Below are 22,488 nucleotides of genomic sequence, written 5' to 3' on the forward strand. Positions count from 1 at the left end.
GCATCGCATTGCATTTCCACAAAATGTAATGGTCGAGTTATTTTTGGACATATTCCAGGGTGGTCCTTCTGTAGTAACAATATGCTATGGAAAAGTAGAGGTTCCTCCAGTGGAGAGTCGTCTTCAAATTATATCTAAAAATCATGATAGTATACTTGGGCGGGTACAAAGGTTTAACAAAAAGATACCAACGTATAATTGGAAGTTACGTTTGGCCAAATTTAAGAAACGACGTATACGAATATATTAGAAACTGTCAAAGCTGTTTAGAGAACAAACTAGTACGGGCGCGCACTCGCGAACGTATGGTAATACCGGACACCCCGTTGGGAGTATTTAACAAAGTTTTCCTAGACATAGTGGATCAATACGAAAACTGGAATAGATATTCGGGGTTGAGCAATTAATCACTTCTGAATATCGGCCCAGACGAACATTACACTTGAGCGTAGTCATATTGTACTCACAAACTACATAAAACACTATACAGAGGGCTTTGATGATTCGGATCACTTATTGCCAGTCGCGATGTTTGCGTACAATACATACGTTCATGAATCCACAAACTTCACACCATTTGAATTAGTTTATGGATGAGTAGTACAGATTACCAGTTCATTTCCATTTCCGAAATATATTAGAGACATACGGTTTTATCTTCGGGATCTGATCATTAGGCTAAATGAGATGTATAAGATTGCCACGAAAAATATGATACCGGCTAAGGAACGATGAAAATTACGATACGATCGAAAGGCGCGGCGTCTGAATGTTGCTATTGGCGATAAAGTAATTGTTTTCAAAGATGTCCGTAAAGATAAATTCGATAAACGGGCTGTTAGAACTGATACCATAGTGGGCTTTACGAAAAATCATAATGTGATCCTTGAACTCGACGATGGTACGAGATTCATCAAACATGCCAATTAGCTCATGGTCACTTACTGCTAACTATACGATAATATAAAGCACAAGGACCATGTCCATGGGTATCGTCCTACGTGATGGTGAGGGAGTAGAGTGACTTAAATCCTCATTACCCAGCAGAGATATTATCAATCAGAAATATCACAATATTTATATTTTTTATTGATAATTAAAATTAAACCAATTATAATCCATCAAATCGTTTAATTCTCGTCTCATTTTTAACTATCATTTACATTATTATTTTTATATAATTTTTAATTTCATTTCATTCTTAATTTTCAATTTTTCCCCTCATTCTCACTACTAGTTATTAAACGGCACTTGACCTACTTATGTAACTACGAGTTGGTATGCTGTTGTGACGCGAGACTGATCAGACATATATACAAGCCTTTGGTCATTTACAAACAAAAAAAGGAGGTAATTTTTTTTCTTGCCACCGACTGCTTATTTAATTGATGAATAAACTGTTCATCATTCAGATCCGGAATTAAACACAAAATGTGTTTCCTATTGCATCTCGTGACTCAGTTGTCTTCCTGCTGAATCTCTTGGGTAACCCATGGCATCACTGAGGACCACTATAAGAACTTTCGGTTCCAGACAAGTACCGAAATATTCTAAGAGTACTCAGGGTCAGTACGTCAGGTTTTTAGTCATTAGAGGATCAACACCTTTTTTCAAGTTAGCAAACTCCACGAGTCACTGGTAGAATGGCAAACCAAGTGGCGTACCTTAGCAAAATACTGCACACCTCAGCATGAATCCCTCTGCACTAAAATTATTGAGGATTATAATCTACAATCAAAAATTCAGGAAGACTGAGAAAGGAACTCAACCAAGAAAGTGATCAATCATTGTCATATGATACAACCAAAAATCTACCGGACCAATGACCTTCAGGCATGAGAAAACGAATAACAACTTCTATGCTCGGGTTCACAGGAGGGATTGTTGGACCCGTAGCGGGAATATCAACGTAGAAAAATGGACGGGAAATGAATCTGAAAATCGAAGAGCTCAACCGTATTTAAGCTAACCTATCTCATCTAATAGGCAAGCGAATACACATCATAAGTTCGCAATCAGAAAACATACACAAGGTAGCCAAAGAACACGAGGGGATAGATGAGCATATCAGTTCTGCAAATTGAATTATGAACGTTATCCCCGCCGCAAGGTAGGGAGAACTTCATTCTTCGCTTTTGACGACGGAACAAATTCAGCCCATATTTCTAGATATTCAAGATCACGCACCTAAGGTCACATTTCCAGTACCCGGACCACATGTGGATATGAAAAAATTAGCTCCAGTACCTTTAGTAACTATAATTTGTAAAACGGAACATTACAAGCCCTGGTAGATATTCCATAACTAGATCGCGCGGAATTTAATATGTACGAAATGGAACGTAAATGTTGTGGTATTAGATTCTTTTTCTTTTGTTTTAAAAAGAAAGTAAAACAAACAAAAAAACAAGAGAATACACGTCTGACCTGTGGTTTAAATCCCTCTTAGTGACAGCTGCCATACTTTTCACTCAGTACACACGCGCATCGTAACCGCGGCCCCGAAGGTTCACTCGAAAGGATAATTCGAAATTTGTTCACATTTCTCGGTCGTTATCACGGTTATACTCTCCCGTTATTGGCTGAACCTTTGGGACGATTCCATGATGCATACGTATAAGGAAAAGCGGACCGAGCAGGTAAAAATTTTCACATTGTCCCCTTTTTATACCCGAGCTAACTTCTTTTCTTATCAAGAAGTCGACGAAGAATGCTAAAGAGACTTGGCTATGATCAACCTCATCCGCATATTGGTAGTGGTTTTTGCGACTTCGAAATTTGATTTCTGTTGACTGCTGTGGGAACGAAGGCAGGATGTGGCGTGATCCAAAATTGTCCAATGCTGACAAAGCATTGACTAATCAATATTTGAGGAAACGTATACTTCAAGGGATGCTAAGGTTAAATGTTTAATTTGATTATAGAAATTAATATTACCGCGGTCTACAATTATCGAGAGTTCTATTTCTTTCAAGATTTTCGACTTTAGAAAAATAATTCCTTAATTAATAATCTTAAATAAAGACTGTTCGCTTATGCCTATACTATCAATTGATATGCAGTCATCAGAAATCAGTATACAGCAGTTCTTAAATTAGCTTAATGGTCCTTGACGAATTTCACATAGACTTCAGTTAATAGGGCTGTACTTATCTTTCTACAAAATGATGCCAAAGTGCATCGATTGCCATTATTAATCACGCGAATTCCAATTTCGTCCAATCTTTCCCAAAATTTACCTGTTGATAGATTAAGAATGTCTAAGCTTCTTTACATCAACAGCCATTTTTCATTTTATTGACAATTGTAATTTTAGATTAATTATTTGTGGTCAAATGGGGACACAGTACTATGGCTATCCCCGTTTCGGTTTTCGTTCTCTCGTTCTGTCGCCTTCTTGTTTGCTGACAGCAAGTGGTGATGCCTATTTTCGCATGTGCACTTGGAGGCTAGGAAGGGAAGAAAGAGATCACGGGCAAGGCATATCACTAGGTGACACGTAGGTATAAGAAAACAAAATTGTTTTTCTCATAACCTACCGTAGCAAACACGCACTGGAAGAAAAATGATCGCCCTCTATTAAGTCAATCCTATTGGAAGGCCTTACCGGATTAGGTCTGACTGAACGCTAATACTTGGATACTTCTGCCGTACTAAATTACTGTTACTTCTGATTAGTTGTTGCACCTGTTTCAATCGCAAGCCGGACCGGAAAGCTAAGAAGACATCGAATTTCCACCCAACCCAAGTTCAGATGAAATGCCCAGATAATTCGTTCAATTTTGAGAGATTCTGAATCCACGATGAGAGGAGATCACCATCTTCGCCTAATGAGACAGCCAAGTATCAATCATAATTCACATCAACGGACAATATTGATATTTCAACCAACAGTGAACTTACATCACAAACAACTATACTCTACTCCGAGAAATCTGAAGCAAAACCCTTATAAATTCATTCTAGTCGTCACAAGAGACTTCCAGAAAGAATTTCCTGAGTAGCACCGGACCAAAGCAGACATTACAACCAGCGTAAACCATGACTTGCATCCACGACCTCTCTGACGTTCCAAGACCAATAATCAACATCCTTCTGCCAAAATAGATTCGACAATGGTGCATTGCAGTGATGTGATATGGGAATGAAGTTTCTAAAAGTGTGGTATGGATGAATGGATAGATGCTATTGAACGAAACAAAAATAACAATGATAAAAAGATATTTGAGGAATTTAGTATTAAGACTGCCATGTAAACCGATGAAAATTTTATTGGTCCATTTCAGAATGGTATATAGTACGCTTAAAAGTGATTCATTTTATTGAAAATGTATCATAATTATGCTACTCCATTCATTTTAGCTTTGGGTATACGACATAGCGTTAATTTTCTTACAGCTCAAGGGTATAAAAACTAAGGAGGCCTGGGAGAAGGAGAGATTGCGGACACTGACAATAATAGAGGGCGATCATTTTTCTTCCAGGGCCCGTGATCTCTCCTCCTTCCCTTCCTAGCCTCTAACAGTACATGCAATTATCACATTACATTTATCAATAAAATGAAAAATTTTTGTTGATTTAAAGAAGCTTAGTAATTCTTAAACTATCAATAGGTAAATTTTGGGAACGATTGGAAGAAATTGGAATTCCCATGATTAATAATGGCAATCAATGTACTTTGGCATCATTTTGGGGAAAGATAAGTACATCCCTATTAACGGAAGTCTATGTGAAATTCGTAAAGGACCATAAAGCTACTTTAGGAACTGCTGTATACTGATTCCTGAAGACTACATATCAATGGACAGTATAGGCATAAACGAAAAGTCTTAATTCAAAATTATTAGTTGACAAATTCCGATAGATATTTTGCCAAAGTCGAAAAAATGTCGAAGTCGCAAAAACCACTACCAATATGCGGACGAGGTTGATCACAGCCAAGTCTCTGAGCATTCTTCGTGTGTAGTGAGTGCAAATGATGGCAGCTGTCACTACGAGGCATTTGATACACAGGTCAGACGTGTATTCTCTTGTTTTTTTTGCTTGTTTCACTTTCTTTTCAAAACAAAAGAAAAAGAATGTGATACCACAATGTTTACTTTCCATGTGTCTTCTCTCTCTCCTCTCTCTCTCTCCTCTCTCTCTCTCTCTCTCCATCTATTGCGACCCGAAAAAATAGTTGAAAGGTACTTGGATGTTTTGTAACTGTCCCAGCTACAATTTTTTCTGAATTCAGCGCATCGACTCTTCACGCTCGAAGGTCAAACGGTAGTACTAAGCTCAAAATAGGTTTAATTTCCGATGTAGCTGTTTTACAATTTTAATTTTTAAATTATGTACTGCTTTGAAAAGTTCAGAAACCGAATAAACTTGAGTTGTCACTGACTTGGAATTATATAAAATTCAAGTTTATAAACTTATTTGTCGACCCTTATACCTTTTAGAAATTTAGAATTATTGTGAAGGTACTTCCCAAGGAAGCAGAGATTAATAGCGAATCCCACACACAAAAATAAAAATAAACATTTGGAAGCGATCCCAGGTGATTGTCTGAATGCATCCAACGAGTCGATAGAAAATTCCAAACTTTCCACACTACTTGGGTTTTTAAGCTTTTCTGAAAAACTTATTTTTCAGAGGCGTATTTGTTTGTAACACTGTCAATGTTTTAATTGTGTACTATTGAGTTGAAAAATTCAATTATAAGAACTTCATCTTTATAACGTTTTTTTAGATTTAAATTTTTAATAAGAAGAGATCAAATCAAGACGATTTATACCTCTATAGCGATAATAGCTTTACGTTGAATTTTCAAAAAATATAAAAAGTAAACTTTTTCGCTACTTTCTTAGAGCCATGGTAAATATCTCGACTATTTGACCATATAATGTTTGGATATACATTAATGGGAATGTATTTGCAACATGTTGCAATGACAATATATAATAATTTTGACATTGAAATAATTGTTATTGACTGAATTGCAAGAAAATATTTAAATGTGATATTATGCACTTTATTTGGCAATAAAATTAATTTTTTGTATATAATTAATCAGAACAGATATTTCGAAGCAAGTTGATTTGTACCTGCACAGAAAAAAATTATTAAAATTAATAAATAAATTATCATTAATTTTTATTTTCATTTAATTAAAATTAATTAATCAAATAATTTTTTGCTATGTATGTACCAAGGCACATGTTTCAATTTATTTTTTCTAATCATTTATATACCGAAACATAATCTTATTGTAAAATAAAGAGCAATATGTAATTTTTAAATATTTTCTTGTAACTCAAAGTCAATCAAAATTATTTTTATTTCAACATTCCTTGCATATTATTGTCACAACATATTGCAAATACATTCCCACTAATGTATATCACACATTATATGGTCAAATATTGGAGAAAGGACCACGCAAATTTCTTAAGGAAAAGTGGTTTCGGTTAATTTGTTTGAATTTGCAATGTGTTTTGTATCTCAGCGTCCTGAACAAATGTGTGCATGGTTGCAAAGCCCCAAACCCCCCGGGTTCCGAGATAAGGCCCACTGAGGTCAGTAGCACCGTTTATCAGCTCTCTTAAAAATTGATGTTTATTATAAAATTCTTGATCTAAGGCTTGCTGATCAACTCAAATATAAGGACTATTTTATGCCTAGACATCAAGGTTAAGCTCAAAGAAACATTTTAAGGTGAAATTGGTTTTTTCAACAGTAACCCCTTTTTACGAATGCGCAAATGAAAAGAGCATAGAATTCTACATTCTAATTTAACTTTTACCGTAAATTCCAGATATTAGTTAATAGTTAGGTTGTCCATGACATTGCTGAATTTCAGAGCCATGTTTGTATTACTCTGAAATACATCAAAACGTCTAACCGTTGCCACTTGCATTAGCATTACCCTGAGTTCACCAGGCAAAGATTGCAAAGTTGGACTTGAACTCCTTAGTCATCGGTATTCTGTCAGCCTTTTTATTTACAAAGTTAATTCGTATGTTTTCTGATTTCGGATCGGGAATTTGGGAAAAGTTTTATATTTTTTTGTATTTCAGTCTACTGTAGAGTCAATTTCGCGATTATTAAAACTATAACGCAGTAATAATTAAGTTCTTTCTAGTCTATTTTTTTCATTCAAAAAATCTCTATTCTGCACCATCGGCTATATATTCTCCTACTCCGGCACCATCATCATCATTATTCCTATTTCCGGCATCTTGAATGTATCGGAGGAACACTTTACTGCGAAATTTTATGTGCTGTTGATGTCGAGCCCAGCCGAGGAACCACAAGATACTCGCGACATGAGCACAACCTAAACTTCTTACCCCAGCTTTGCAGGCAGAATAATATCCTAATATATCTTCGTCTCCGTTTCCGTGTTGATCGCTTTCAACTTCTCCTACTCAAAAAGTTATCCATAACTGATAGCAAGTAGCATTTCTGAATCGAGCGTCGATTCTAATCCTCAAAAAACCTGGTACATCTCTGTTTTTATGGAATTCGAATATATCGGTACGCTCATATTCGAATTTGTCCTCAACATATGAAGGAGCTAACTCAAGTTGGTATGGACGACGGTCAGTTGACCTGAATATTGAAGCTCTAATCCAGGAAACTTAGGAAATTCTTCCTGTCTCAAACGTTTCTACGTGGTGGTACTGAGATATTAAGAAATAGGGTCATAAAGAAAGTATTTCTACTTGTCCTAAAACGAAATAACCAAACAACTATATTTTGTTGTAAAAAATTCCAATTATTTGTTGAGCTACCTCAAAAGAGTGTTTCTCTTGGTTCCAGGATCCAAGAAGTTCGAGGTGGTTTATAAGGTTTATAGGTATAATAAAGAGAACGTATTAGATGTGTGTAAAACTTAACGCCCCCCCCCCCTTGCCCTTCAACACTGTAATAAAAACTTTTTGATTTTTTTTAAATCGAATCTACGAAAGAAATGAATGAACGAAATTTATTCACCCACAAAAGAGCTCCAAATTCGTTATTAATCATTTTCATGGCAACGCGTAGTTTTTATTTCAAGCGTGAACAAACGAAAGCGTTTTCTTCAAAACGGTCCTTTATCTGGGTAATTCTGTACCAAGGTCAGCCCCAAAATTGGCCCAGTATTAGAGTTTCATTGTAATATAAATTGATTGAAACGATGCATTTTTAGGGTAGCTGAGAATAACATTTAGAGCAAATTAAGGTAAAAAAAATGTTAAATTAACCATTATAAATAAAATTGGTACTTTATTTTGCAATAACTGAATAAGCAATCTCGGGTCAAGGTGCAAAGATAAATGTCATATACATTTGATAGAATAGTGTTAAGATCAACCAATTCTTACTTTCTTTTCACGTTTCTTATTATTTTTTAAGAACTAAATAGCTCTCATTCGCGATTTTAATACATAACCTCTCTTTTCCCTCTCGCATTCTAATTTCATTATAATTCTTCATGTCCACAAATCATCACATCCCATAATCTATTGTATATACAAAGATAAACGTGTCAAAGCAATGGACATTGGCAAATAGCTTTGGTAACATGAAACTTATCACAGCATAGACTAAAAGTTTTCAATTATTTTTGCGGCGAAGATTTAAGCCTTGATTTGAATAAGGAATTCATTATAATAACTTTAAAAAATTGCGCAAAAATTCTGAAATTATAATAACATAACAATTCTTATACTAAAGTATAGCTAAATAGAGTAATATGTTCTAATTTCCAAAATAAATAAATATATCCTTTGATCCGAACTCTTGAAATGTAAGCTAAAATGGAGTCATACCCTTTTACATAAATAAGCTGCTCTGGAAACTCCCTCAAGGAGCCATCGAAGGTTAATATATGTAAAAAATCTGTACATTGGCGGGCGCCCATAAAAATGAATTTAGGTGCCCCATAAATTTTTAATCAATAAATATATTTTGGATTCCATCAGAAACAAATAATTTAAAAATGCCGTAATGTAAGTGATGTCAATAATATTCCTTTCATTTTTGCTGTTTCAATATGAATAATTTATTATTCATTAAAAAACTGTTTTCTTATATAAGATCCAAAACATGCGTTAAGAAATTTCTTAGAGATAATATGTTGTAGCAATAATACATTACAGTCCAAATAAGATTTTGAACTTAAACTAACCATAAAATTTGATCTCAATTTATAGTCGAGCTCCTGTTCGGATGTAGAATTTTTTTTCGCTTTTTTCATTTACAGCGTCATAAAGAGGGGTCGATATTGAAAACCCCGATTTGACCTTGAGATGTTCCTTGAACCTTCAGCTTCATGTCAAGGTTACAACTACTCCTTGTACTTGAGTTGAAAAGCAAGCCTTAGATCAAGAATTTTACAATAAACCTTAATTTTTAAGTGAGTCAATAACCGCGTGATACTGACTTCAGCGGGCCTTATCTAAAAACCCAGGAGGTTTTGGGCTTTGGGCCCAAGCAGGCAGCAAGAATGAGAGCATTTTTCAGCCTGGCTCTGAAAATAACAATGGCGGACAACTTAATTTCACAGCTTACGTGACATGGCAACAATAAAAGTGCCGAATTCGGAGACACAAGAATCGCAGCAATTTTACATCGTACGTTTTTATTTTTAACTAAATTATATCATTTAGGTTATTTCAAATAATTTGTTTGTAAAGACTAATATTTTCTTTTTTTTTCAGAGGCTGCAAAGATTGTCTCTACTTCAAGTCGACTGAGAACGAAGTCAAAATTGTAGACGAGGATGAAGAGGACAAGGAGAGCAAACAAAAAACGACGTAAGAATTCGAGGATTTAAGTAATCTGAGCGAAGAAAGATCAGGAAAAAATGTGCTCTATTGAATAGTTTGTCTGACTCTGAATTTGAAGCTGAAGATGTTCTGTCGCCGGTTGTTCCGATGGCGACAAAGAGGAATAGTTTCTGTGTTGCCATCAAACGTCGTTATGCTCGCTGCCCGGTGGCAATACGTTTTTTGAATTCTATCATATAGTATTGAAAGTTTTTTAAAGAAAAGAAAGCTCAATGCTTGATAAACCAACGTCAGATTCTTGTCAGAGGTAATGCAATATTTACTTTGATAGTTTTTACATTCAAGAATAATTTCAAGTAAGTTTATTGTTATATGTATTTTAGAGAAAAGAAAGCCAAATGCTATTTTTATAGATTCGTGCCTAACCGCTACTCAGTTTTCAAAGGCTGACTGATTTAAATGTAAATGATTCACGAAAGGCATCCTGTATTATTTATTTTTATAGTTCTTACATTTAAGAGTGATCTCCAGAAAGTTTATTCTTATGTATTAATAATTTCTTGAATAAAAGGAATCCAAATGATATTTTTATGTAGGGGTAAATAAAAGTTTTCGCAGACCTCATTTTTGATAATTGATTAGATTTTCTTCATTTTGATTCTGGCAGAGCTACAAGATTTTCTCTTCGAAGTGTTGATTTCACTCGAAATTCTGTATAAAATGAGACCAGGCAGAAGCCAATTTGTCTATTTTTTAAATATATATTGCAAAATTTAAAAACATGTTATCTGCTGAAGAATCCGAATAAAATTTGCATATAAATATTAGAAAATTTCGTAACCTCTTCATGATTATACGTTTCATATATTCGACAAAAATCGGAAAATGTCAGGAAATGGTTTACATGACAATAATTTTGAAATTAAAAATATAGAATACAAATCATTATATTGTTTATATCAATTGATTGTTACTAAAAATACGTTTTTTGAATATTTAGTACTTATGGAGGAAGAAAACTGTACGGCAGGATGAATTACACAGGCCCACAAAAAAAATTTGTCTGCACGACAAAAGGGACTAGGCTTCCCTTATGAATTTTAAGCCGCTGAATCCGAATATGGCCTCAGAATGTGTTCTTCACGTCTCAGTTTTTCCCTAGATGCAAAAAGTAGGGAAAAGTTTAGGGATTTCTGGTCACACAGGCCATCCAAAAGTTTGCCTACACGAGACAAGTGACTAGGCTACCCTTATGGATTTTGAGCCGCTGAATCCTAATATGGCCTTAGAATTTTTCCTACTCGTCACAATTTTCCCCTAAATACAAAAAGTATGGAAAAATTTAGGGATTCCTGGCCACACAGGCTATACAAAAAATTTGTGTGCACGAGACAGTTCACTAGGCTACTTTTATGGATTTCGAGCCGCTGAATCCAAATCTGGCCTCCTAATTGATCTTACGCGTTTCAGTTTCCCCCAAAATGCAGAAAATAAGGAAAACCTCAGGGATAACTTGCACGTTTTTTTCTTAATACCAGTATACGCGAAAATAGGCACATCGATATTATATTTTTAAGTGCAACGAGTTGTAGAGTCACTTGTGCCGTGCAGATAACTTTTTGTTGATGGCCTGTGTGACCAGAAATTCTCTAGGCTTTTCCCGACATATTACATCTAGAGAGAAAATGAAACAAACCCGGAAAATTTGGGGTTCATATTTAGATTTAGCGCACATACCTGCAAAGGATATGGCATTTTTGTTATTTTTCCCCGTAAAATCTATATAATATAAGAAATACCTTCAATTTCCCTAGCATTGCCCAAACTAGGGGAAACGGAACGTACACTAGAGAATTTCGGTGTATAATTTAAGTCTCTATAAGTTGCGGCACTTAAGAATATAACATCCATCTGTCTGTTAAGCGTATACTGGTATACAATAATAAATAAAGGACAGGTATAACCGCCATAAATTTAAATAGGTGTGCTGCAAGAACTTGAATTTAAATAATTTTGACAATTTCTTTGTAAAGTGTAAGCTAATATATAAAAAATATAGAAATCTTTGCCCTTTAATATTTATAAAAGTTCATACATTGAAGTAACGTTAATAAGTTGGACAAAATTATTAGAAAAAATAATTAGCGTGTTTCAAATTGTAATCAACTTTTACCCAGTATTTTATGTACAAAATTTATTGTAATGATTACATTAAAAAATTATATTGCGAAAAATTCCCTTCACGAATGTTTTTTGGCTTAAGGTGAACGATTTTCAGAATTTTTCATAATAAACCTATTTTCCATTAAATTATTGGCTTCGAAGATTAATTTACAACTTTTTTCAACCAAAATATTATGTACATTCCTTATTTGTAAGACTTATGCATTCTTTTACCGCTAATATATTAATTATTTAGATTCCAAGCGACTTCATTTCATTTTTAAAATCAGTCGCCCTAAAACACCTTCTGAGACACTACGTACCTACAGCACTGGATACCTACCTTCCATGTCAGAAAACGACTACCTCCAAAGCTGAGTAAAGAAGTGGTGGAAAAACTCAAACATGTGGTAATTGAGTCGAACTCCCCTCAATGGAAAGGGCTGATTCAGATGACGAATATTTAGATGCAGATAGAGAGGAGCGTAAAACTTTTGACTTGCAATTGACACCTAGAATATTGATCTCATCAGTTCACTTATACAGGGTGTGCAGCGATTTTTTTTTTTTTTTTGCTTTTAAGAAAGTTATCCAGCTGTTGCAAAGTTTTTTACTCATCAAGATATAATTTATAATTTGTTCATTACAGAATACATAAAGCGATTTCAAGGCTGAAGAAACAGCATTGAGTACGCACTGATCAGTGCATTTTCTTTGCTTTTTCAGTGCGTTTTCATCGGCAGGGCAAGAAGAGAAAGAGAGCTTGTTTAAAACTTGCGTCCAATATTTTCGTAAAATATTTTGTTTTTAACTTACGAATTGTTATACATGTCTAACTTAATTGTGGACAGCAATTCATGACGTCTTTGTTGCTCTAAGGCTAGAAGATAACTGAATGTGCGTCGGGCCTGGACGCTACACTATGGCCCACGTATACTAGAAGCACGTGTAGACCCAGTAGTGGGAATATGGGGTAAGATTAGATTGCTCTTAACAAACGGTAAAAAAATTACCGCTACCGACCATTTTTTTACTAGTTTTTTTAACAAGCATATTTCCCAAAAGGTAGCGGGCTGAGCGCACATTTTCATAGAATTCGTGGAATTGGTGGATTTCAAACAATGGAAGGATTTCATGGGATACAAGGAATTCATTAAAATCTCGAACATCATGAAATTCATGGATTCAAGGAATTTATCCAATTCGAGTAATTCATGGAATTTACGGAATGCAAGGAATTCCTTCAAGAAATATTGTTGGTCAAACCTCAACCCCTTTCCAATATTCCGTGAGGGCTGGAATGAACCTCGGGACTATTCACAGAAATAATGTTAGTCAAGAATCCACCCCTTTCCAACAACTCGCGGGACGGGAAGGCACTCCGGTAAAAGATCACATAAATAATTTTAGTAAAACTTCTGCCCCTTTCAGAGATTAGAAAATCGCGACCTGAATGCAATGTCTTCCGAAAGCTTTACCTTTTAAAAAAGGAATTGTTAACCGTATCAATAGTATTTTAATAATTCTTGTTTGAATTTCTCGTTCTCAATCGTTCTTTTCCAGTTGTTCTACAATTTCGTATAAAACACAAATAAAAAAATTAACAATATCTTTTTTAACATTTAAGTACTGTTAAAATTAATTATACAATTCTTTAAAAAATCTATATAATCTTTTCCAACTTTTATTACATCCCGATTCTCCATTTTAAAATATTTTCTTTTTATCTTCCAAAGAAATTTTTTTTTCCATTGGCGAAGTACAGATTAATAAAATTAATATTTCATAAGAGGAGTAATAATTTCAAAAACATAATTGAATAAGAGTCTTTAGTCGTCAGTCTTTATTGGCCGAATATATCAATAAAAAATATTTGCAAATATGTTTTTATGGAAATATAAATTATATGAACAATCACAAATAAAAATACTAATAATTTTCTATATATAAAACTAAGCAACTGCCAGTTCGAAAATATGAGGAATAGATGCGCAAAAAGCATTTGAGATCATGAAGGCACCACCAGTGTTGCTGCTGCGATGCATATAATTAGAAGAAAGTGAAAAACATATTCCGGAAAATCGGGTAATAATTGCAGTAAGCATGGAAACGTTGAAGTCCATTCAAAAATGTAGCTTTGCCGACAACTTGATACCTCCTCCCTAAATCTGAATAATAGGTACTTTATCTAAACAGCTCATTTAAAAAGTGTTATTGATTTCGAATAATAAGCTTTACTAAATGAATTAGCAGTTTGCTGGTTAACAATGTGAGAAAAGCTTACTGGAGCAATTACTGAGTTCTTTCGATAAAAATGATCATGTTCATCTTCTGCACTTACTTCAATTTCAAATTATGAACTTTTTAATAAGAATAAATGGAAAATTGGGTTAAAAATATTATTGTAAGTATTCTATCCATATATAAACGGACAAAATTATTAAAATGTATATTTTTGAGAGACGTACAGCATCATTAAATTAAATCTTAAAGAATTTAAATATTGTGAACAACAAAAAAATTCCAAATGGCGAGTTGGAAGAATTTAAATTTTGAAAAAATTCTTGTAGAATACCTGTTAAGCTACCTGGTGCGCGACCCGGTTCACTCGGATCGTCGACTCACTATTGGTAGTTATATTGGCAGTTGGCACAATTTAAATTCTTGAAAAATTCTCGTAGAATACTTGCTAAACAATCTGGGGCGCGACCTGGCGCACCTAGGTCATCGAATCTCCATTTGAAATTGTTTTCATTACTGACCAAACTTACATGTTTGAAAAGTTCGAGTAGAATACGTATTAAACAACCTAGTGCACGACCCATTTCAGCCAAATCGTCAACTTAAATTTTAGGTAATTTTGGCTAATGGAACAATCTAAATTTTCAAAAAGTTCTTGTAGAATACATGCTAAGCTACACGGGGCGCGATCTGGTGCACCCGGGTCGGCGACTGACCATTTTAAATTGTTTTTATTATTCACAAAATTTAGATTTTAAGGAAGCTCTCTTAGAATACGTATTCTAATACCTGGTGCTCGATCTGATTCACCCAGATCTTGGACTCACAATTTTTAATCATTTTGGCTGTTAAAACAATCTAACTTTCAAAAAGGTTCTTGTAGAATACATGCTAAACTACCTAAGGCGCGACCTGGTGTATCCGGATCGACGACTTAGCATTTGGAATTTTTTTCATTATTCACTAAATTTAAATTTCAAAAAAGTTCTCGCAGAATATGTATTAAACTACCTGGTGCTCGATCTGGTACACCCGGGCCGTCGACTTACCTTTTTCAGTAATTTTGGCTGTTGGCAAAATATAAATTCTGAAAAATATCTCGTTGAATACGTGCTAAGCTACCTGGGGCGCGATGGAGTGCACTCGGATCGTCGACTGACCATTTGGAATTGTTTTCATTATTCAGAAAATTTTGATTTGAAAAAGTTCTCGTAGAATACGTATTAAACTACCTGGTGCTGGGACAATCTGAACTTTAAAAAAGTTCTCGTAGAATACGAGCTAAACTACCTGGAGTACGAGCGGGTACACCCGGGTTGTCAAATCTCCATTTGGAATTGTTTTCATGATTCACAAAATTTAAATTTTTGAAAAGTTCTCGTAGAATACGCATTAAACTACCTGGTGCTCGACCTATTTCACCTGGATCGCCGACTTGTAATTTTTAGTAATTTTGGCTGTTGAAACAATCTAAATTTTGAAAAGCTTCTCATACAATACGTGCTAAGCTACCTAGTGCGCGACTAGATTCACCTGGAACGTCGACTCACTAATGGTAGTTATTCTGGCAATTGGCGTAATTTGAATTCTTAAAAAGTTCTCGTAGAATACATGCTAAACTATCTGGTGCGTGACCCGGTGCACCCGGAAAGTGAACTTACCATTTAGAGACGTGTCGGCTATTGGAAAACCTAAGATTTTCATTTTTAACGCATGTTAATTTTTTCTGACACTTATATGTTCTTGAGAATATTTATTTATGTGCGGTGTGTCCTAAGCATGGGAAACGGTCAAGAGCAAGGCTTGTGCCATGCTATCATTCAGCCGTGACCCATGCCTGAGCCAGATATTTCCAAGTGTCTTACCATGCTTGAGCCATGCAAACTTTTTTCACGCGGGGTTGTAGAATAAAATTCTGCTTCTTTTGATTTTGGTGATAGAATTTCTGAGTTATTACTTATCATTTTTAGTTGCTATTAAAAGTGTAATCATAATTGATATTATTATTGTTATTTTTCCTGGACCTTTTCTTGCATATCGATACGATAAATTAGTAATACTAGTTTGCAAATATTTTTACCTAAGATTTCAAATTTCATATTATAATAATAGTTTATTAAGTGGTTGAAAATTACTAATATTGCATTAAATAACAATTTTTATTTTGCAATAAGCTAAAACGTTAAAAGACTCCGTTCACGCTTAAAATTAAAACAATGTAATAGATTGATTTTATGTTTTTATTTGTAATTTCCATAAGTTTCCAACAGATGGCTAGGTAAGTTAGTTTATTGACCGATAATTCAACATTTTACGTTATCTATGTTAAATATGCTGCCAATAGATGGCGCCATGTTTGATTTCTTGAATAATTTAGTATAATACTAATTCAACCTATTGTCACGTCCCGCGACTTTTATAATAATAATAAATAGTTATAAACAATGGATAATAATTACATAACATTTATATTCAATAATAACTTAACAAGTTAAAGATTATATTCAACATCCAATTATTATTGTAAAAAAAATTAGTATTGTTAAAATCATTCGTGAAGATCAGATTTGTAAAGAAACGACGCAACAGTGTAAGGTAAACCCAACAGCACAAGAAAATCTACGCATCATCTTTTACACAAAAAACAGGCACACATTAATTAAAAAGCAATAAATTAATTAACAAGTAAACCAGAAAAGGCAGCTGCATTTTCGAGCGCATACGCTCACAGTATGCTGGTACCTATAAGTACGTACACATCGCAGTAAACAAAAATAAGCGATACACATAAATATTCGCATAGCTAACAAAACCAGCAAATTAAACATTAACTGAAGAGCCATAAATTAATCAGCAAACCAAGACACCAGCATCTTAAATCTGAAAGCAATAAACAGCTTAATAAAGATGACAGCTGTAGGAGGGTCAGCCGTTCACACACAACCAAAAGGACACACGCAAAGCTTATGCTCTTCTACGCATCATAATAGCTTACCCTTGGACACCTAGGAAGGGATACCATATATTTTGGTAACTGCGCCATTCTCCATATTTGAGCACATCAAGATTACTGATCACTGATTGACTATCTCATTAATTACCCCCATGGCACTTTGGAAGGGATACAAGGCATTATGGTTACGGCGAGACTCTCCATATATGGACATATACATCATTCTCAACGCCCATTGGACAATTAGGGTCTTACCACTCTTCTCGTTAATTGATTGACAACGCTGATTGGAACAAAGAAGAATCCCTACTTCTAAAACCACTTACCCCTACGGGAATCTAAGAAGGGATCTTGTGAATAAATACAGCGGATTCGGAAGCAGAACTCAGTTTAGTTCCAGTTTCAGTTTAGTTTGTTCCTGTTTAGTCGACTATACTCCAGCTTCAGTTTTTACCCCAGTCTCAGTTCAGTCTCAGTTCAGTCTCAGTTAGACAAATCTAGATTATAAAGAATTTTCGAAACCCTAAACTCCGGTCCAACAGTGTTGGCCCGTCTAAAAATCTACGAAGAATAGCTTCTGTGTGGAACTCCGAGTCGAGAACACCTGCCACAAAGGGACAATGCAGCCCAGATACGCTGACCTTGCCATCTCATCCTGTAGAGCCATATTCTGCGCCATCCACCCCCTGCGAGTACCCATACAGGGTACCAACAAAAGTACGGGCTACTTTCGATTCAAGGAACGAGAGGGCGAATTGTCTACTCTCTACCAAAAGGGAACTTTGTAAGTAAACCAAGGAATCAAATAATTTAAAGCAATTCGGAGGTTTATCAGGAAACGGTTATCAAATCTGATCTTTATATTTAAATTCTCTTAATACTTAAATAAATAATCATTATTTTATATAACATATTTGATTTATTTATTGTATCTGATAGTTATCCTCTTCCCAGTTTTCTAGTTTATTTAAAATTAGATTCTAAAACGAGAAACCATTTAAATTAAATAAAAAACAAGGTAAGTTACATCTCGTAGGACGTAACATACCTCGTTATATTTTTGGTGCATCGAACTTCGAAATTATAAACTACCAGTACAGAAATAAATTGAAATGTTTTTTCTTTCTTTTAGTTTACGTTACATCAAATTTAAATCTAAAAAATATTTTAAAACTTTCTCATCCATTAATTTCAAAATTCTTCTACATAAACTACCAGAAAATCAAATAAGTGTACAATTTTGTTCCAATTATTTCAGAAACGTTATATTTTGATAAAAAGAGATATTTCGGATTTCACGCGTGTAAAAAACTACGAATTGTTTGCCGACGTTTCGTGAACATTACAGTTCACATCTTTAGGGCTGACCTGAAACTGAGGTATCAGGTCATGTTGTTCTTAGGTATACTCTCTACGATGCCTGTGATTGGCCAGAGCGCCCCACCGTGGGGACCTGGTTGAAATTGATTCACCTTGAGTTCCGTGGTTCAGACACCGTGGGTTCCCTACGGTGGGGCGCTCTGGCCAATCACAAGCATCGTAGAGAATATACCTAAGAACAACATGACCTGATACATCAGTTTCAGGTCAGCCCTGAAGATGCGAACTGCAATGTTCACGAAACGTCGGCAAACAATTCGTAGTTTTTTACACGAGTGAAACCCGAAATATCTCTTTTTATCAAAATGAATCATCGTGAAAGCATAAAATCTATTATTAAGTTATATTTTATCAATAATCACTTTTTCTATTATGCCAAAATTGGTTCTGTCTCTTTTACGTGTGATTAAAAAGTCCATTAAAAAAATTGAAATATAAAAAACTTGAGAATTAAAAAGAAGAAACACTGGGGCTCAACAAATTTCGAATTACTTCAATCTGATACTTTTCTCTAATACTTATTTGTTCTCATATAAACCTGTCTATAATGTGACTTTTTTTGTGATATGAACCTGTCCATGATATTTATTTCTCTGATACTAACCTGTCAATGATTTTTACTTGTGTGTTATATTTACATGTACGTGTCCATATTTATAATTTATATGTGCGTGAATACTTAATCCCAAGTGTCAAAAAGTGTTCTCAAATTAAGAAATAAAAAATTATAAATGTCAACCTCAAGTTTAGACATAAACCTTGAAAAACGGGTAATAAGAAATCAAAGACAGAAAGACTCCGCGGTAGCAGAAATTGTAGAAAATACTCAAAATCTTCCCTCGAAAACAAGAAAAGCCCTAAACTTTAATCCAGAAAATTTATAAAAACAAGACTCACCGATAGTTCAAAGATTAAAAAATACTAGTGTAATTTAAGCCTCAAACTCAAATTCTGAACAAAACGAGACATTGGGAAACGATACCCTTTTAGATGAAACTTTAGCAAACAGCAGAATAAACTTTAGAGCAAATTCCACTGCTGTACTTTCAGAAAAATCAGTAGAAACAAATCCTGTAGAAAACCAAGAAAATCCAAAATAAAAATCAGTTAATTTATTTCTAGACTCATCTTCTGATTCACAAAAATCACAAGAAAAGCAAGCAACAGCTTTCTTTCAAATAAAATAATTTCAAATATCTAAATAAAAGACGTTGATAACCATAATCAATTTGAACATATTTTACCACAAATAATAATAACAAACCCTGACGGAATCAATTTATATTCATTTAACTCAGACTATAAAATAAACAATATGAGTAAGTTACCTAATAACCAGCAAATCTCACTTGGAGATACGCTCGAAGTCATTCCTCTGTTCGGCGGAACAAATAACGTCCCCCTTTCACATTTCATAGAATCATGTTTCGAAGCAAGATCAATGGTCCCTAACGCTGAAGCAGCAGCAAATCTAGTAAAACTACTTCGTTCTAAAATCTCGGGAGAAGCAAGAAAATGCATTTACGGTCATACATTTTACTCAATAGAAGAAATAATATAAACTAAAAACGGTATATGCACCTACTAAAACAGTATATCAACTTCAAAGGGAACTCGGAAATATAAATATGTGGGAAAATGAAAACGCAATATCATATGCTTCGCGTATGAAAGAAATTACCGATAGAATAATAGGCGCTGATAAAATGAACAATAAAGGAATCGCGGAAAAAACTTTTTAAACTGAATTAGAAAGTTATGCAATGGATCATTTTATTAGAGGACTTAGACCAGAATTAGAAATGAGAATAGGAACAGCAGATTCATTTTCTCAACTTGCTACTAAAACAATTGAAATTGAAAAAAGATTAGCAACTAACAAAGACATAAGAAAAGAATCGCGATTTGGCCTTTATTTAGGAGAACCTTCAAAATCAAATAAAGTACATTTTACGAGAGGAGAAAACGCCCCTACTTCTTCAAATAAATACCAGTCTCATTCTAATTTCGCTCAAGAAGATAAAATAATATGCCACTATTGTGAAGAAATGGTTAATGTAATTAATGATTGCCATAAAAGACAACAAAATAACTAATATCAACAACAGCAAAATCCGCAACAATTGAATCCCCCACAAGAGATAAATCCGGAAAACTCCAACGCCCTTCCCAGACCGGTTGCTCAGAGGAAGGCATAAAAAAAGAATCAAATGCATCCAACCCTAATTTTTAAAATATAAAGGAAGAAAAAACATAAAAAGTTCACTTAATCATCACGAATACTATACCTCACATATCATTATCAACAAATGGTTTAAAAAATCCTATGGGAGTAATGATTGATACAGGAGCAGGTCCCAATTTAATTAAAGAAAAAGCAGTCGAATCACGCGTAAACATTAATAAACGAAATTGTCTAAAATTCACAGGAATTAACGAACACCTAGTATACACTCTCGGTCAAATAACAATAAATATTTTAGAATTTCCAACCATTTCTAATATAACAGACGTATCAGGATTTGCCGTGGGTGGAATTTTATTCCAAGGAAAAATTGGCAAGGATAAGCCCAGTGCTTACGATTCTCGAAGTTTAAATGATAATGAAAGAAAGCATGACATTTACCAAAAAGAAGCCCTAGCAATTATATTTTGTGTAACATATTTTCGTCCCTATCTATACGCACACAAATTTATGTTAGTAACCGATCACAAACCATTAGTTTGGTTTCAGAATTGCAAAGATCCATTTTCTAGAGTAACAATATGGAAATTAAAATTAGCCGAATATGACTTTGAAGTTGTCTATAAAGGCGGTAAAATAAATATAAATGCAGACGCGTTATCAAGAAACCCCACAGATGTCAAAGACGAAAATGAAGAAGTTAATACTAAAATAATGAGAGTCAATGAAGAAACAGACTCTTTATACGTAGATCCAAGTTCAAGTTTGAAATCAATTTTAAAATTACGTCCTAGCGAAGACAAACAATCAATCATGAAATTAAGTCTCAACGATTACTCAAAAACAAATGTTAAGTCATGTATTAATGCAAGCTCTAAATCAAATACTAATTCATGTTAAAACTCACAGTCGAGTTTCAATCCAAATTAGAATGCGAATTCTAGTATAAAAATGAAGAAAGAAAACGATATTCTCACTGAAGAATTATTTAGATGGATCTTTCAAATCTAAATAAAATAAATGAATCAAAATGCCACGCAATGGTAACAAAACATTCAAGAAGAAATTATTATTATTATTTAAAACAAAATTTTTTATTCCTTCTCTTACAGAAAAATGAGAGAAAGACAAAAAAAATTATTACTAAGTCAAAAAAGGACAATAAAGTAAAAAGCACGCTAATCCCGATTATATATCAGACAGTTCAGACTCTGACCCAGATTATTTTGAAAATATTAGAAAGAAAACTAAACAGCCGGGTTTTCAATAATCACTATTTTATACCTAAATCTACTCGTATTAATTCTTCTAATCGTAAAAGTATATAGATATTACTTAAAAATTAAAGATCTAACTGACGAAAGGACTCATCTAGAATTTGGTAATTTATGCTCATTATCAGAAGATGAACAACTACAAAGCCCCGTAAATATCATTCAGAGGAGCACTAAATTTACTAATATATAAAAATTATATTCTTGAAATAATATATAATGAATTTAATTCAAGACAGTAAAACAAAAACGAAAAATATATATAGAAAAAAAACATTTATAAGTTACTTGTCAGTTTTTCCGAACAAGCGGTATATATTTTATAAATCATTTAACAATATAACCATTTTGTATAATTAGAATTTTTTTCAATATCAATTAATACTAATGAGTCTATATTCTGAAACATTTATTTTTTCTTTGTTTATAATATTTTAAGATTTATATTCTTTAGCTAATTTTTGTTGCCTGCTACTTAGAATTTATATAAATTTATTTGTTTAACCCTACCATTAAAAAAAAGAGAATTTCCTT

At 33.8% G+C, this 22,488-nt stretch overlaps 1 protein-coding gene across 5 annotated transcripts in view; it reads right to left on the reverse strand.

The window, feature by feature from the left end:
* Positions 1-22,488, reverse strand: part of LOC117176306 (sepiapterin reductase) — a 130,124-nt gene that overhangs the window by 69,748 nt on the left and 37,888 nt on the right. For 2 of the 5 annotated variants that reach the window (XM_033366510.1, XM_033366511.1), the window contains exon 2: positions 12,265-12,433. The exons of the other annotated variants lie outside the window; for them this stretch is intronic. The gene's annotated coding sequence lies outside the window, so the exon portion shown is untranslated. The remainder of the gene's footprint in view (positions 1-12,264; positions 12,434-22,488) is intronic. 5 annotated transcript variants of the gene reach the window in all.

The sequence above is a fragment of the Belonocnema kinseyi genome, chromosome 7 (assembly GCF_010883055.1).
Source record: "Belonocnema kinseyi isolate 2016_QV_RU_SX_M_011 chromosome 7, B_treatae_v1, whole genome shotgun sequence".
NCBI lineage: Eukaryota > Metazoa > Arthropoda > Insecta > Hymenoptera > Cynipidae > Belonocnema > Belonocnema kinseyi.